Source organism: Galleria mellonella, unplaced genomic scaffold (assembly GCF_026898425.1).
Source record: "Galleria mellonella isolate WM207_F2 unplaced genomic scaffold, CSIRO_AGI_GalMel_v1 utg74, whole genome shotgun sequence".
Classification (NCBI taxonomy): Eukaryota; Metazoa; Arthropoda; class Insecta; order Lepidoptera; family Pyralidae; genus Galleria; species Galleria mellonella.
This window is the reverse complement of record NW_026442147.1, coordinates 464,546-480,486: the sequence shown is the minus strand read 5'-3', so window position 1 is coordinate 480,486 and position 15,941 is coordinate 464,546. Positions and strand designations below refer to the sequence as shown.

Genomic DNA, 15,941 nt, shown 5'->3' with positions numbered 1-15,941 from the left:
CATTATCATCAAGTCAGAACTGATAATGGAATCTTTCGCTTTTTCTGGGTATTTTGTTTTTGTTTCACCTTTATTTATGAAAATAATATTTCTTGGTTTTTCTATAAATCCTTCTCTGTGCACGCCGTATGACTTTGGAACTCACTACCATCCTCAATACGCAACGCCTAGTCATTAGTCATCTTCAAGAACCTGATTAAATCCCAGTACCTATCATTATCAATCCTTTTTTTGTTTTTGTCCTTTTATACCTACTTATCTCGTTATTGTGAATGAAATAATTGTATATATGAATAATATTTATATATATATATAATATAATATGCAATATGTATATGTAAAAATAATATTGTTATATATTTTATACATTTATTTATATAATGTATACTATTATACGTACTTAGATGTCTATAAGGTACGCATATGATTATTTGCATATGCTTTATTAACTTGAGCGTTTTTTTAAGAAATGTATCTAATATTTCTTGCGCCAATAGCTACCGTCTTTTTTTTATTCACTACCCAAAAGCTGTCTCGAAGAGGATGCTTAAGCGATAAAATCGCCGTTTGTTCTACTTTGTAAGTAAGTAATATATGTATATATTTTTCTTGTGTGATACGATAAAGAGTAAATAATTAAAATAATTGAAACATAGCACGTCGTTATACATTGTCGAATAAAATGAATAATATAATACCAGTATAAAGTAGAATAATTTATTACAATTTGAATGCAAATACCATTTTGACATCTAATATTAATTCCATACCAATGCAAAATGTAATTAGTATGGCTCAGTTGTTTTAGCAAAATAAAGTTTCTTCTGTGATGTTTCTAATGATACCTTTCTATGCAGATGTTACAACGATATTGTACTACACAACAAAATATCACAATAAATTGTTGCTCGCTTGTCTCAGGTGTTAGCTGTAATGATAAGTATACTGAAAGCCTTTTGAAGACGTCGGATTTATTTAGAGTGATAAAGCTTTATTTTATAATACTGACATCACAAACAACCCTTTTTGATTTGTGTTCACAAATGTAGATTTAAACAGATACTGGCAATTACGTCAATATTTGACCCCATTGGCTTTTTTAAAATTATTTTCCAGGGTGGCATTGCCCTTTAAATAAGGCACATATATTGTTTTATATATGTATTTGCAAAGCTTCTTTCTCATCTTGGGGTGGGCATGGCCCACTTGGCTTCCGATCTTAAATAAGCCCAAGTTCGACCCTAACTTAGGCTCAATAAAATTCAATTGATTCGGAGTAAATTTCAATTCGGAGTAATTTTTGGGTATAATTAATTTTGATGTCATAAAAATTGATTTATCCTAGTTTTAGTCAGTAATGCCAACATTTTTATATTAGGTGACGTCTATAATACTATTCCTGTCTATAGACGATAGGTACCACATTCCATAAGGCGAACCATTAGTCTATTCATCATTCTAAAGGTCCTATAATTATCATTGATCATTTCGATCGAAATCATAAAGTTATCTAATACGCTTCTTTTTTACTTCTAATATTAAACTATATAAGACTTTCTAGCTATTCGTATTTCAAATAGAGAAAGTTCTCTATTTACCTGTTTTATCTATGGGAATCATTTGATTGTTCATTTGTAATATATAAACTTAAACTACTCAACTGATTTTACAAATTATTTCACTTATACCATATAAAACTATATTATCAGTGAGTATCATAGGCGGTTTATTTGTTTCGAAAATTTTATTTACCCGTGCGAAGCCAAGTCGGACTGCTAGTATATATATATATATATATATATATATATATATATATATATATATATATATATATATATATATATATATATATATATATATATATATAATATATATATATATATATATATATATATATATATATATATATATATATATATATATATATATATATATATATATATATATATATATATATATATATATATATATATATATATATATATATATATATATATATATATATATATATATATATATATATATATATATATATATATATATATATATATATATATATATATATATATATATATATATATATATATATATATATATATATATATATATATATATATATATATATATATATATATATATATATATATATATATATATATATATATATATATATATATATATATATATATATATATATATATATATATATATATATATATATATATATATATATATATATATATATATATATATATATATATATATATATATATATATATATATATATATATATATATATATATATATATATATATATATATGTATATAATATATATATATATATATATATATATATATATATATATATATATATATATATATATATATATATATATATATATATATTTTTTCTTCGCAATTAGTATTTGTTCCCACATTTTTTTTAATTTATTTATTCTACACAAAAAATTACAAACATATAATATATGTATATTAAATAAAGATGTACTACAAGCGAGCTTAACTCTGTAAGAGTTCTCTTCCAGCAAACCCTGAGTGGAAAGGGTGCATTAATACCAGCGGACAGTGTGCGTACAATAATAGGAGGAAACAGTATAGTTATTTCTATTATAAAATAATAAATATGTTGACATATATACAAAGTAACTTATACACATTGATATAATATTAATTTTATTACGATTAAAATTGTACGGTCAAAAAAGTGGGTGTCAAATAGCCTCTTCTGCAGTGATGTTGAGAACAATGAATGGACTCAATACTGAGGCGAGGAAGATAGTTCGGCGCATACATCTCCCTCGGTCTCTGTAACATTTATGCTTGGATTTCATATTTTAGTTGTATTACACTGGTTTAAGGTTACAAGTTTTTCAATCAAATTAGTCATTTCATATGTCATACAAATGTATTGACTAACTGAGGAGAGCTGGACACCCGACAAATTATTATTTGATTTTTATATTTAATCTACAACTACGAATTATCTCAATAGCGCGTTTTGGGAGATTGTTTTTGTATAAATATTTATCTCAAACAATAACACGTTCATGTATTATATTATACGGACAATAGAAATATGTGACTAAAGAATGAATTCACAAGAACGTATAAATTACTTTTTATTAAACTACTGAATTATATTTATTTAAATATTTTTTTTTAATTAATAGTGCCACCTAGTTGTTATTATTAATGTTAAATTTTATCTATATTTTGAGGGTAGAGTGCGAATTAAATGACTACTCTATGACAGTTTAAAGACTAATCAAACAATTTACAGTGATTCTCTGGTTTAAGCAAAAACAAATGTACAATTATAATTTTTAGTGTAAATTGATTTGTATTTTTAATAAGAATCTAAGAGTTACTTTTACATATAGATAAATAAACAAAATACATTCAACAGTAAGTACGTTTACGTTATTTATGTTAGTTTAAAATGGCTAGTTGCTGTGTGGTTCTGGCATAGAATGGGTCACTCCCTCCTTTCTCGTGGGTATCGAAAGAGGCTACTAAGGTACTTAATGGTTAAGGGATAGGCAGTAGTGTCTCTCTTAAAACACCAGCAAAGGCTAACTGCTGTTGCCAACCTTGAAATGGCAACTACTGGCTGTCGCCAATATTATTATAGGGGAAGCTTATGTTCAATAATGACAATTAACGACTGATATGATGATGCTCATGATACCCTTAACTACTGGCAAAGCCCAGGGAGAAAATTTGTCAGTAGTTAAAGGTATCAGGAGGTCTATATTTAGTCGTTGACAGTTAACAATTAATATGATAATGACCATGAATATAGTTGGCATAATTTATAAGATTAATTAGAATGTACTTTATATTTTTTCATTTTTATCAACATTATCTCAGCCATCCACTGCTGAACATAGGCCTCCTTCATAGACTGCCAAGGATCGGTCTTGAGCCACCTGCAATGTTTTTAGGCATTGATTTTATTAATTAAATAGATATTATCCAATTTACTTGTAATTGTATCATATCTATTTAAGGCAACAAAGACTTAAAAAAACAATAATTTCAGTAGATTTTCGTGAAATTATCAGCTTGTATATTTTCAGTCATATTATATATTCAGTGTATACCTTTGTCATATTATTTATATTTATAAACAACTTTTTGTAAAGTGACCACTAGCTTCAGTATAAAACTTTGTAGCTTTGCCCACATGAATGAGTACATAAAGAATCTTATGTACTAAGTTAAGATATAATCTACCTGTGCACCAAATTCCATTCATCTATCCATACGAATTTTCGCATTTATAGTATATATTAATATATAAAATAATATTTTTTTTATTAATAGGATAATAATAGAATTAACAGTTTACCAGAGAGAGACTTTGTAAAAAAGTCGTTTGCTTAGGCACTGGTCTGTCCCATTCGCATTTCTACCATGTAGGAGTTGTATTTGCATGGTTGTGTTTCGGTTTGAAGGGTGGGATATGGCAGTGAATTTACTGAGTACAGAGGAATAATGACTGAGTCCTCAGGAATGGCAACGCATGGGAGGTTTCAAGGGGCGATGGTTCCATCAGGTGGACTGTCGGCTTGTTTGCCATTCTAAGTTGTATAAAAAAAGTCCAACCTGCTTGTAATCATATTCAGGATGCCGGACTGGCGGATGCCGGATTCAGGATGATCAGACAGATTTTCTAGCAAAAACCGCATGGAGGTTAATTTGATAGCGTATAAGGCTAGCAATGTATTTTCAAATATATCATTGTTACTAATATTTTTTTAATAGATATTAAAATTATATACATACTCGTATATTCATTTGTATGTACACTCAAAATCGGGGTAATTTGTTTTAGAAACGTTTGTGTTTTTCAGTAATGTGTAAATAAATATAATTAATAATTATTCATAATACATAATACTTTACACTTTATTTTACATTTTTACTTACATAATAATTCATAATACAATTTAAATTGTAGAAATATAATTGTTGAATAAAGTTGATAAAGTAATTGAATTTTGTAAACAAAATAAAATAAAAAATAAATTACGTTCAATTCCAGGATGTACTAAGAGACGATTAAAGGAAAAAACCTAAACATAATAAGCAAGAGAGACATTACGCCCAGTCTTTTGAGAAGCATGATAATAATAGTGATGGGATATGTTATGATGATGATGAGCTTCTATTGCAGATACTATTATACCATACTTTAGATTTAAGTTTTGACATTATGTGGCAATGAAACAAGTCATGAAGTTGTAAAAAACTCTGGAATTAAAAATACAGGAACCACTAGTGAATAATGGAGTAATACAGTTTTATTATTAACTAAATAATTATTTATATTTAAATTTGGATGTAATAATATCCATTATTAGAATTTTCAATGCATCGAGCGCTGTAGCGGTATTTGACAATTGAGTTACTTTAATCTGAGTGCGAAAAAAGTGAGGATCGGGAAGCGAAATAAAAAAAAAAACACAATAGAAAGCCAAAGCTCCCTATTATGTTCCCAAACTACCCAGATAACTGCAGGTAGAAATTCTAAAACGCGCTTATAGAATTTTTGAAATTTTACGTATATATACAATTTTTTGGGATTATCAGCGGGCGTCCGTTTCTTCGCGTTGAACCAGTCTGGAAAAGCAGGAGCTGGCTTAATTCCTGTGCTTATCGGTAACCAACCTGAATTTGACCATAAACTACCTCCTTTGGTGATGAGTTGAGTATTTGGCACTGAGTGTATGCTCGACCGTCGCAACACGAGCGCCGAAGAAGTTTTGACGCCCTTTTAACAACGGATACATTCAAATGAGAATATTTGTTCTTATTAGACAAACTGTAAACAATTCATCTACATTATTTCTGAGATGAGTCTAAGAGCAGTAAAACTATTAAAGAAGATGTGAATACATACTAAACAAATATACTTTCATTTTTTTTAAACGACTTAGAATAGCAAACAAGCTGACGGCCTACTTGATGGAAAGTGGTAACCGTCACCTATAGACATGAGCATAACAGATTGTACTGTTTCGCCCATGATACCCCCATGTGTTGTTATTCCTAAGGATTAAGGTGTTATTCCTCTGTACCCTGTAAATTCACGCCATATCCCATCTTTCAAACCGAAACACAGCCATGCAAACACAACTGCTTCACGGTAGAAACACGAATGGGACAGAAGTACCCAAGCAATCGAATTTTGTACAAAGTCTCTCTCATATTTATTATATTAGTAAGGATTTGTGACACCGGTGGTTATAGGCATCACAAATTCTTATAGCAAACCGCTACGGGTGCACGGTGTATTTGTACAGAAATTTTTGCCAGATTTTACTATATATCGGCATACTTCCATGGCATAGCATCGATTTGCGCAAATAAGGGCCTTGATCTGATTCTTATTCTGGCCAATTTAGGAAACCACATTTACTAAATTGGCTCAATACAGAACATCTGGGAGGATAACCCAAACACCTAAGTTATCCTCCAAGATGTTCTGTATCGGGAATTTCAAAACACAGAGTATCTTAGTTTAAAAATCAGGAAATTTATGTGACTGGTACTTAATATTACTATATAGTAAATTTTGTTACAGTTGGCCAGTTATAGACAATAATAAATAGCTGTGGATATATCACATAGATAAGTGATACACATACCTACATATGAATACAAAATGTTTGTTAATATTGTGCGGGAATTGAACCCACTGCCAAGGGAAGATGAAGCATTGTATTAATCTGCTACAGTACCACGAATGTTTCGTATTGCTTCAAGCCTTTATGTAGGTCACCTATTATATAATTATTAAATAACATTCGCTCCAGTACACAATGTAGGTAATGTTCAAACATTTATTAGCCTCGTAACGTGATTATTGCAACGGCGCTCCGTTGCCTCCACAAAGAGCTGAGAAAATAATAGGTCATCTAAACGTTATATTGTTTTTTCGTAAATATTGTTTTTCATTTTCAAAAATATTGTATTTTAAAATGTCGCGTGTTATATTCTCGTAATATACTAGATGAAATATACATTAATATTTCTTTTTTTAAAAAATATATAATATTCATACATTATTCCCACAATGGCTTGATTGAACCTTTAAAAAATTACTAATGATTTAGATTTCAATTTGTATGCCACATTTTACATTATTTTATTTTCGTACAAGTTAGAGCATGCATGAATTAGATTTATACAATATTTCGATAATCTAAATCAACTTGCCACAAACTAAAATTCCATCCCAACCACTTGGATAAGTGGTGGTCCTTCGCTGTACGTTTTTTAAGTCACTTTCTTCCACGTACAATAACTTTTTAAAATCAACATTCACCAGCAGTATTTCCGAACCGATACAACATCATAATCTTCAAGAAAAAAACATATCCCTTATTAAAAGGCCGGCAGCACACCTGCGATGCCTCTGGTGTTGCGTGTGATCATGGGCGTTGATAGTCACTTACAATCAGGTGAGCCGCATGCTCGTTTGCCCTCTGTGTTATAAAAAAAATCTAGGATATGTAGAACATCCACTCTGTTAATCAAGTAATAAGATAAACTTATAGTTTATCTATTGAGTATTAAACTATATAAAAACCCGAGAAATATAACGATCTCACACTGCCATTTGAAGTCTATGTAAGTTTGTAGTAAATATTTTATAATTATTTGTTAATTACAATAAAATTGTCATCCACTAAAATTACTATACTCTTGAAATACGGTTTCTGTAATAAACAAATAAATATAAATAGGTACCTATTAGATGATATTCATTTATTAATTTATCGAGGTCCTCTTTTTCATTAATTTCTTTTTTAACATTATATTTCTAATAATTTGCTATTTTATTAAGTTTATGTATTTCCCTAACTATAACAACATTTATGGTGATATAGCGACGAAAATTATTATTACTTACTAGACTATTAATAAAATTAAAATTTATTTAGAAATTTTTTTAACAGAAAAATAAATATATGACATTTTTATGATAATTTTAGTAATTAAAAGTGTACATTATTTAATGTAAATTGATGCCATTTATGTTAACCACCGTGGGTGGTCTTGAAACAGCAACAGCGAATAACATAGTTGCGCGGATAAAATGCAACTTTTATTAGAAGCATCATAAATTTTCCAAATGGACTTTATTTGTAGTTTACAACTCCTGCGGTGACAAGTCGGCTATCACGCTAGTAACAATAGCAAGAAAAGTAGTTTGCTATAAAATTGCACTATAAAACTTTGAGCTGGTATTTGAAAAAAAAATAGGGAATAAAGAAATAATTTAATGAAGCACGAGTCTTGGGCAATAAATTTAAAATAGTAAGTCATAAAACAATTTCGAAAACAAAACTAAATAAACCAAAAAGAAACGTTATTCCTGAGAAATAATAAATAATACGATCAACAATAATTGACTTGCGCCTCACCAGGCTTCACATGCTTTTTTGTAAATAAAATTCATGTTACTTACTAATATTGTAGCTTTCTATAGGAATATGATATAGTAATATAATATATGATCATTACAAGAGACTTAACATGCTTCAAAAACATCGAATCTTTTCTTGTTATAATATTAGTTCAGATTAGTATTATACTTACTAAACAAAATATATATACATATATACCATACATGTAACTCAATGCTTACAAGTTTTTGTATATCGATAATTGAACATTTTTCAAAATTTAATTGACAATAGTTCAAACGAAAAATTATTTTTTTTTTAATCAAATACATTATATATTAATTAAAAAAAAAAGAAATATATGTAAGAAGTTTCATCATCCAAAAATAGACTGTCAGAGTCGGATGAATCTATTAAGATAAAGCAGATTTTGACGTGGGTATCTACTAAGAAAGAATTCCCCGAAATTCCCACTGGAATCGTCATTTCGTATGAGTCACGCCGCAGTAAACAAATACTTTTGTATTTAATTTATACTTATTTAATGCCAGCTTCTCAATAGTTAATACGTATATTTAAATTTTAATTTAACTACACCGTCTATAAAATTATAGGATACTATAATTTCTAGAAAAATCTATTCTAACGCTAACATATTTCCATAGGGCCCAAAATATCACGGTAATATTTGTGGTTTATTTTGCTAACCGTATCTCGATTACAAGTACCAGTAAGCGATACAGCGTACATTGTTTTGTTTAGTTTTACTATCGACTATTTATGTGCATAATTAAAACACTTTATACATATAAACGTAGCTCATTTTTATTCTGCAACAACAAGAACAACATTTTAGCGTTGGATTTTATGTTTAACTAGCTAGGTATTGCTCACAATTCCGCCTGCACGATGCTGTTAAGTTGAAAATTTCAGTAGGAATATAGGATAAAACAAAATAATCTATTCTTTTTTTAAGCGAATTAAAAAAGTTTTTATATTTGTTACATCACAACTTTGTCATTTATAAACCGATTTGGAAAGTTGTTTTTTATCAAAAAGGATATATTTACAAATCGGTTTCTTAGAAATTTTATTAAAATTCTTTCAGTTTAGGTTTTAAATTAAAGTAATTGGTTTTGGCTTAATTGAGGTCGGTTTTTTGTGGTTTTTCGCTAGTGTCATTTCTAATAGTGAAAGAATTTTAAAGCTACTTCCAAATGGAAGTTTCTTAAGTGATTTATTTCTGATGTGGCTTTTTTTTGGGAAACTTCTTATAATTAATTCATTGGCGTGTAAATGTTTACGAATAAGAATAAAGTCTCTTTTTTCGGAAAATAATTAACTTGATAAATCAGTTCGTTTGTTTTCTACATACAAACAAATATTTCTTTACAAGAATTGTAAGAATTTTTATATGTATACCAACAACCAGATTATCTAATAGGTAAGTATATAAATAATCTCCCTAACTTGTATAGCTGTTTTCTTTGCAGTTGGATGGAAAGATGTACGAGTATATTGAGTGACGGATGAGACTTCTGATTGATGGCTTTATACAGAACTTTATGCTTACATCTCCTTATTTTTGGATAAGAAGATAAGAATATGATTTTTATCTAGTACTTTTATTATTTTATTCATAAGGGGTTTCATTTGTTTTGTATCTAAAGGCGAGAGTTGGTGAAACTAGTGAAATTATTTCTTTATACTGTTTAAAATGGAAAAGAAACGTGCGGTTCATCTAATCCAGAAAGATAGACATAAATAACACCGCACTATTAATAAATATATACTGTAACGCCTGTGGTACCCCATCGGCTACTTCTAATTACATTGAGAGGGAGGGAAATATTGTTAGTAATGGAGTACACCGCTCCAATTACCCTATCATGCGATTCCTATGCGGTCCTTCCTGGAAACCATCATGATTGATTCCTGATGAATGGTCACGATAGGTCAACTGAAGTGATTTCATCTTTTTCTATCATCTGTCACTTATACTCCTCCAGTGTATACCGATAGCGCAGATGTGGCAACCGATCCATTTTTATCTCATTAGGAACTAACATGCTATGCTTCCAGACATAATAATTCAATCCATGTATATACATCTTATATGATTGTACTTTTAAATGTGTCAATATATATGTTATATATGTGTTCTAAGCAAATGGATTTTTTTATTAATATAGGTCTATATAATGTCTTTTTAAATTTATAAATGTTACTTTAAATAAGCCTTTTAGAGCACACTTTTATTTCAGTCGCCATCAAGCATAGATCAAATACCACATAGCAAGTAAAACCATTTCGTTCGGAAACATATTACAACAATATGTATGTATGTACTAAAGATTAAGTATATAATATAGTAGCATCCATATCGAATTGGACGCAATGTATGTTTCATCATAGGGATACTTCGTATAAAAATCATCTGCTTGAATAACTTAATCCCTTGTCCTACTAGCGTTTCTGCTGTGAAAAAGATGTGCTTTCGTAGCTGTTGTTTTGTCTTTCAGTTTAGCAATGAAATTTTCGAAAGCACAACACCATAGTCATCAGGAATAGCAATACATAAGTCGTGCAATAGACATAATAGTGTATTCTGTAATATTTGCCATTTTAAGCATTACAAAAATATTTTTAAATCAGCATCAACCAAGTGTTGTGTGAGTCTCTGTGTCCCGAGAAGACGTGTAGCGTTGCCACCGGCCGCAACTGCTGGCCATGCCGCGCGACAGCATTAACCTATAAAGTAAAGCGCCGCTCATAAGAGCTCTGCGCGCGTTGAACCGACTGTCAGATACAATCGAGCTATTTAATAGTTCTCTTTTTATGTAATTACAGTTGATAATATATAAATATGAATGTATGTGTATATATAAGTATTATTAATTATATATATTTTACATTATAAATTAACATAGTTGCATCACAGATAATATAACTATTATACTATTGAATTGGGTTAGTATCGGTAAAAATAGTGATAAGTATGGATATATAATAAATATATTTTATTTATTTAAACTTTATTGCATACAAATATTACATAAATAATAAATTATAACAATTTATTTTGAACAAGCGGACATTCTATAAGAGTTCTCTAATTATTATTATTAATTTATCATTATTTTTCGAGTTATTTTATGATTTACTTATTCAAGAGTACATAATTGGAAGTAATATCCATAGATGCATGTCATGGTCGGCTGATGTCGGTGATTAAAAATGAAAACTCGATGCATCGATGTGAGTCCGAATGGAACAGTATTCAATATCACAAGGTTGTATTTGTAATATAACTGCATTATTATTTCTAATCAATTTTCAAAAAAGAAGTGTTTAATTTCGTTGAATTTTTGTATTAATTGTAAACAATTGTAATTTAATACCAATTAAGTTATAGTCTGTTTCATACGATGATTACTTCATTAATATATAAATAAATATTTAAGAAAAGCTAGGTACATTGTTATAATTTATTAGGCTTACTAAAACATGTTTTATGTATAAATAGCGAAAAGGTGTATAAGATAAAAGGAGAAGAAGATTAAAGAAATACGTGATAATTGATGAGTGAATAAGGCTTTCGAATAATTTCGAATAGAAAGGAAGGTATGTTCTAAATACAATTAGTTAAAGCAAAAAAAAATCTATTTAATTATAATGTAAGGACTGTTTAGATTAGGTTATGTAGATTTAACGCCAGGATTCACACTTCTATACAAAAAATAATATTTTACCTTGAGACAAGGTATGAGTGGAGTCGAATACTCATCGTAAATATGAAACTCCATTTTCTTAAATGATATTTGAAACGGCAAACAAGCTAACGACCCACTTGATGGGAAGTGCTAACCGCTATAGACATGAACAGCACTATGAACATTATAAAATGCATTGTTTTACCCAAGGTACCTATTGAAGGGATTGTTGGACTATTTGTAATAGGAACACTAATCCCCATTACTAACAAGTGACTAGTGTTTCTATTCTATTATATTGCTACATACCCCAACAGGTCGACGTCCACACGGCTCCTCCAAAACCATCGTGGTAACTTACTACGGAATTCGTTACGATGGGCCTACGCACCTGACTTCATCCTCATCATTTCATACTCCACTTGTGCCCGGTCATTGTATAAAGCAGGCGCGAGCATCATTCTACCTTCACCTATTATACCTGTGTAGCCTACATTTATTTATGTATTTTTCCACTATTGACGTTGTGGCAAACGGAACACAATATTTCGCAAAGCATATTAGAAATCAACGAGTCTGGAGGTGATCTTACTGTCGTCACTCGAATAAAATCGATTTGTTGTCGGTGTTTTCGATCATCTGAGACTTAATCAGAAATTTAAATTGCTACATAAAGTTTTTATATACCGACATCATTTGAACTCACTTTGTGGTTTATAAGTCAATCTGTGTCTATATTGCTATATAATATACATCATACCTAATATGTATGTACATACGGAAATGACAGCCTCCGACGGAAACTTAATATTTTCACAAACACCATGGGCCCTATAAAGATTACATACACCTGCCACGTTGCGAAAGGCTGAGCTGACATACAATCTCACATTACCTTTTATGAGAAGAGCCTCATTCTGGGAGGGCTCGTTACATATAGTGACATATTGCGTTTTTCTCATTCTAATTTAATAAGAATAAATATAAAAATCTCCATAAGAATGTAAAATATTTATACGAAAATTTTTACAAGCTACTTTTTCTATTTGACCGACCATATATATTAATTGCAAAGTTTCTCGTAAAAAAATTATAATATTCTCGTCCATCCCAAATACAATGCGTATACAAAATTTCATGAAAATCGGCTACAAAGTTAAGATCTCAAGAGGTTACAAACAAATAATTTTATTTTCACATTTATGGTAATATTAAAAATAAAATTATGCATTTCATACGTTGCCATTTCTAATGATCTTTCTCCGTGTACATATCTAATATTTCAATTCACGTTCTGGACTTAACATGTTGCGGTCACGCCAGAATTGCAGTGAACATGATATGGCAGAAACCACGTCCAAACGTCAACAATAAAAATCTGGTATATTTATTTACCAATAATCGCGTCACCTTAAGCCATGATTGTGAAATATGTGTAAACAACACAAAAGTTTAAGATTGGGAGTCAAATATGCCATTATTCATAAAATATGCCATAACCCATCACTCTGCCTCATTTCAGACTTAATGGTGGCCATGAAATAGGATAGCCAGAATTAAAAATGTTGATGACTGAGCAGTGAACAGATTCCGGTTCGATACACCCTCTTTGATCATTGGATGCGTAGGTACGTAACGGCGTCACACATTGAAACGACACGCCTTGCGTGCGACAGTGCTTTAATTAGCCAAATGTAAAAAGAAAAAGGTAATTATCACAATAATATGATGATTAAATCGAGTATTTGCGTACGTTATAACAGTGTTAGACTATTATTTGATATTGTTGTTTATAATTTTTTTTTTTAATTTAAAAATAGAAAAAAATCTCATTTTTTTTTAAATATTTAGAATGGCAAACGCCCTGACGGCTTGTCTAATAGAAAATAGTGACCGTTAGTTATTTTTAAACTTTTGTGTTATTGACTCATATTTTAAATACATTATTGAGACTTAACGCGATGAAAAATTGCGGGTAAATAGTACGTCGTGGTCATGACAAGACAATAGTAAATTCGACGTCGTGGTACCGATAGTGTATTTGAAATAATAGTAACCGCTTCTTATAGGCATGAACCTGCAGATCTGAGAATATACTGTGAAGCTGTGATATGTGACCTATAGTAACTACTCCTCACGCGTTGATCTCACCTCACGCAATATCTAAGAACTAATAATGTTACTCCTTCGTACCATGTAATTGCCCATATTTATGTTATTTTATATATTCGTTAATTCTTAATTAATTTTGATTATTGTATGGCAACACATGTGAAATATCATAAACGATACTGTATACTCTATTATGTCCATGGTACATACTGTTCACGTCTATAGGCAACGGATGCCACTTTCTATCAGGAGGGCCGTCAGATTGTTTGTGATTCTAAGTAGCAAAAAAAAAATACATAGAATTTTATTTCTATATTAATTATTTGAGAAATTACTAATTTTTGATATTATTAATTGCTACAGAAATGTTCAATAAAATGGACTACCTTGCGTCTGTTGGTTATACTCTTATTGCACTCATGTATTAGAATGTAGTACTTACATTACTTAAATTTATAAGTTAACTGATCGATCGTTTATTACGGTGCATTGGATTAATAAAATCAATTTATAAATAAATTAAACATTATAAGAACATATTTCCCTGTGAAGACAACTGTACATCAATATCCACTTATTCATTTATAAGGTCCTCTGAAGCAAAATGTCTCCTTGAAGTATTCACGTTAATTCACTTTGATTAATTATCTCCAGCGGTTCGTTAACGATTCGAAATGTGTTTCTAAGTTACCTTATGGTATACCGGTTTTTACCTGCAAGTTGGTCTGTGCGACTGCTGATTGATCAGAATAAAAAATAGTCAGTTCTTCCCCATCCTAATTGTCACGTGTATACCTGCTGAGTTTTAGGATGACTCCTTGAGCCGTTACTACGCCAAGAGGTAATAAACAAACTTATTTTCACAGGGAGATTGTTAGCAATGGAGTTTGACAGCCCCATTGCTAGCAATATGCCCTATTAGGTCGACCTCCGCGTAGTTTCCCCTGGAAACAATCGTGCACATTTCTTGTGGAATTGGTCATGATGGGCTAACTAACCTGCTTCATCCTCACTTATCATCCTTCACTGGTGTCCCGCCGGTGTATACTGATAGCGCGAATGGGGTTGCCATTTCATTATCACCCATTAAAAAACTCACTTTCACATATATAATATTAGTACTTAACCATTCATGACTGTGGTAATGAAATTTATTAATTTTTGCTGTTCATGTTTATAGATGACGTTTATCACCTTCCATAAGGTAGGCCGTCAGCTTGTTTGCTATTCCAATTTGTAAAATAAGCCATGTCTTTCTTTTCATTCATATCATAAAAAAGTAAGTTATATCTTTCTGTTATGAGACTCTTACCTAAATGAATTGTTATGGAAGGTGGTTATATCAGATACTCACTAACATAAGTAAATCTATTTATATTCACTAGAAGGTTGAGTAAATGAAGTATCGTCTTGGATATCTAATACCCTCGGGTGTACGTAATGAAGTTGCTATATAATAAATAAGCGCATAAATAATTCTCAAGGTGTAGCGTCACCTTCGACGTCGGTGTAATAGGGGCCATTCTTGAACGTCAAAGTTTCATCCCATTATTAGAATTGACGAAGTTCGTACTTTACTACTTGCAAAACTCATACTATCAGGTATCTTTAGTAATTTGAGAACATCTTTCATAAATTGTGGGTGACGATCGCGCTCAGGTTAATGAGTTTGATGTAG

The 15,941-nt window shown here is 30.1% G+C and overlaps 1 protein-coding gene and 1 long non-coding RNA gene across 2 annotated transcripts in view; one reads left to right on the top strand and one right to left on the bottom strand.

Annotated features, from left to right (window-relative positions):
* LOC113516302 (rap1 GTPase-activating protein 1) overlaps window positions 1–15,941 on the bottom strand; it is a 319,783-nt gene that overhangs the window by 221,981 nt on the left and 81,861 nt on the right. The window lies entirely within an intron of this gene.
* Window positions 3,298–6,726, top strand: LOC116412895 (uncharacterized). The gene is made up of 3 exons (XR_008253576.1): window positions 3,298–3,426; window positions 5,069–5,316; window positions 6,611–6,726. It is a non-coding gene; the product is annotated as an uncharacterized LOC116412895 (long non-coding RNA).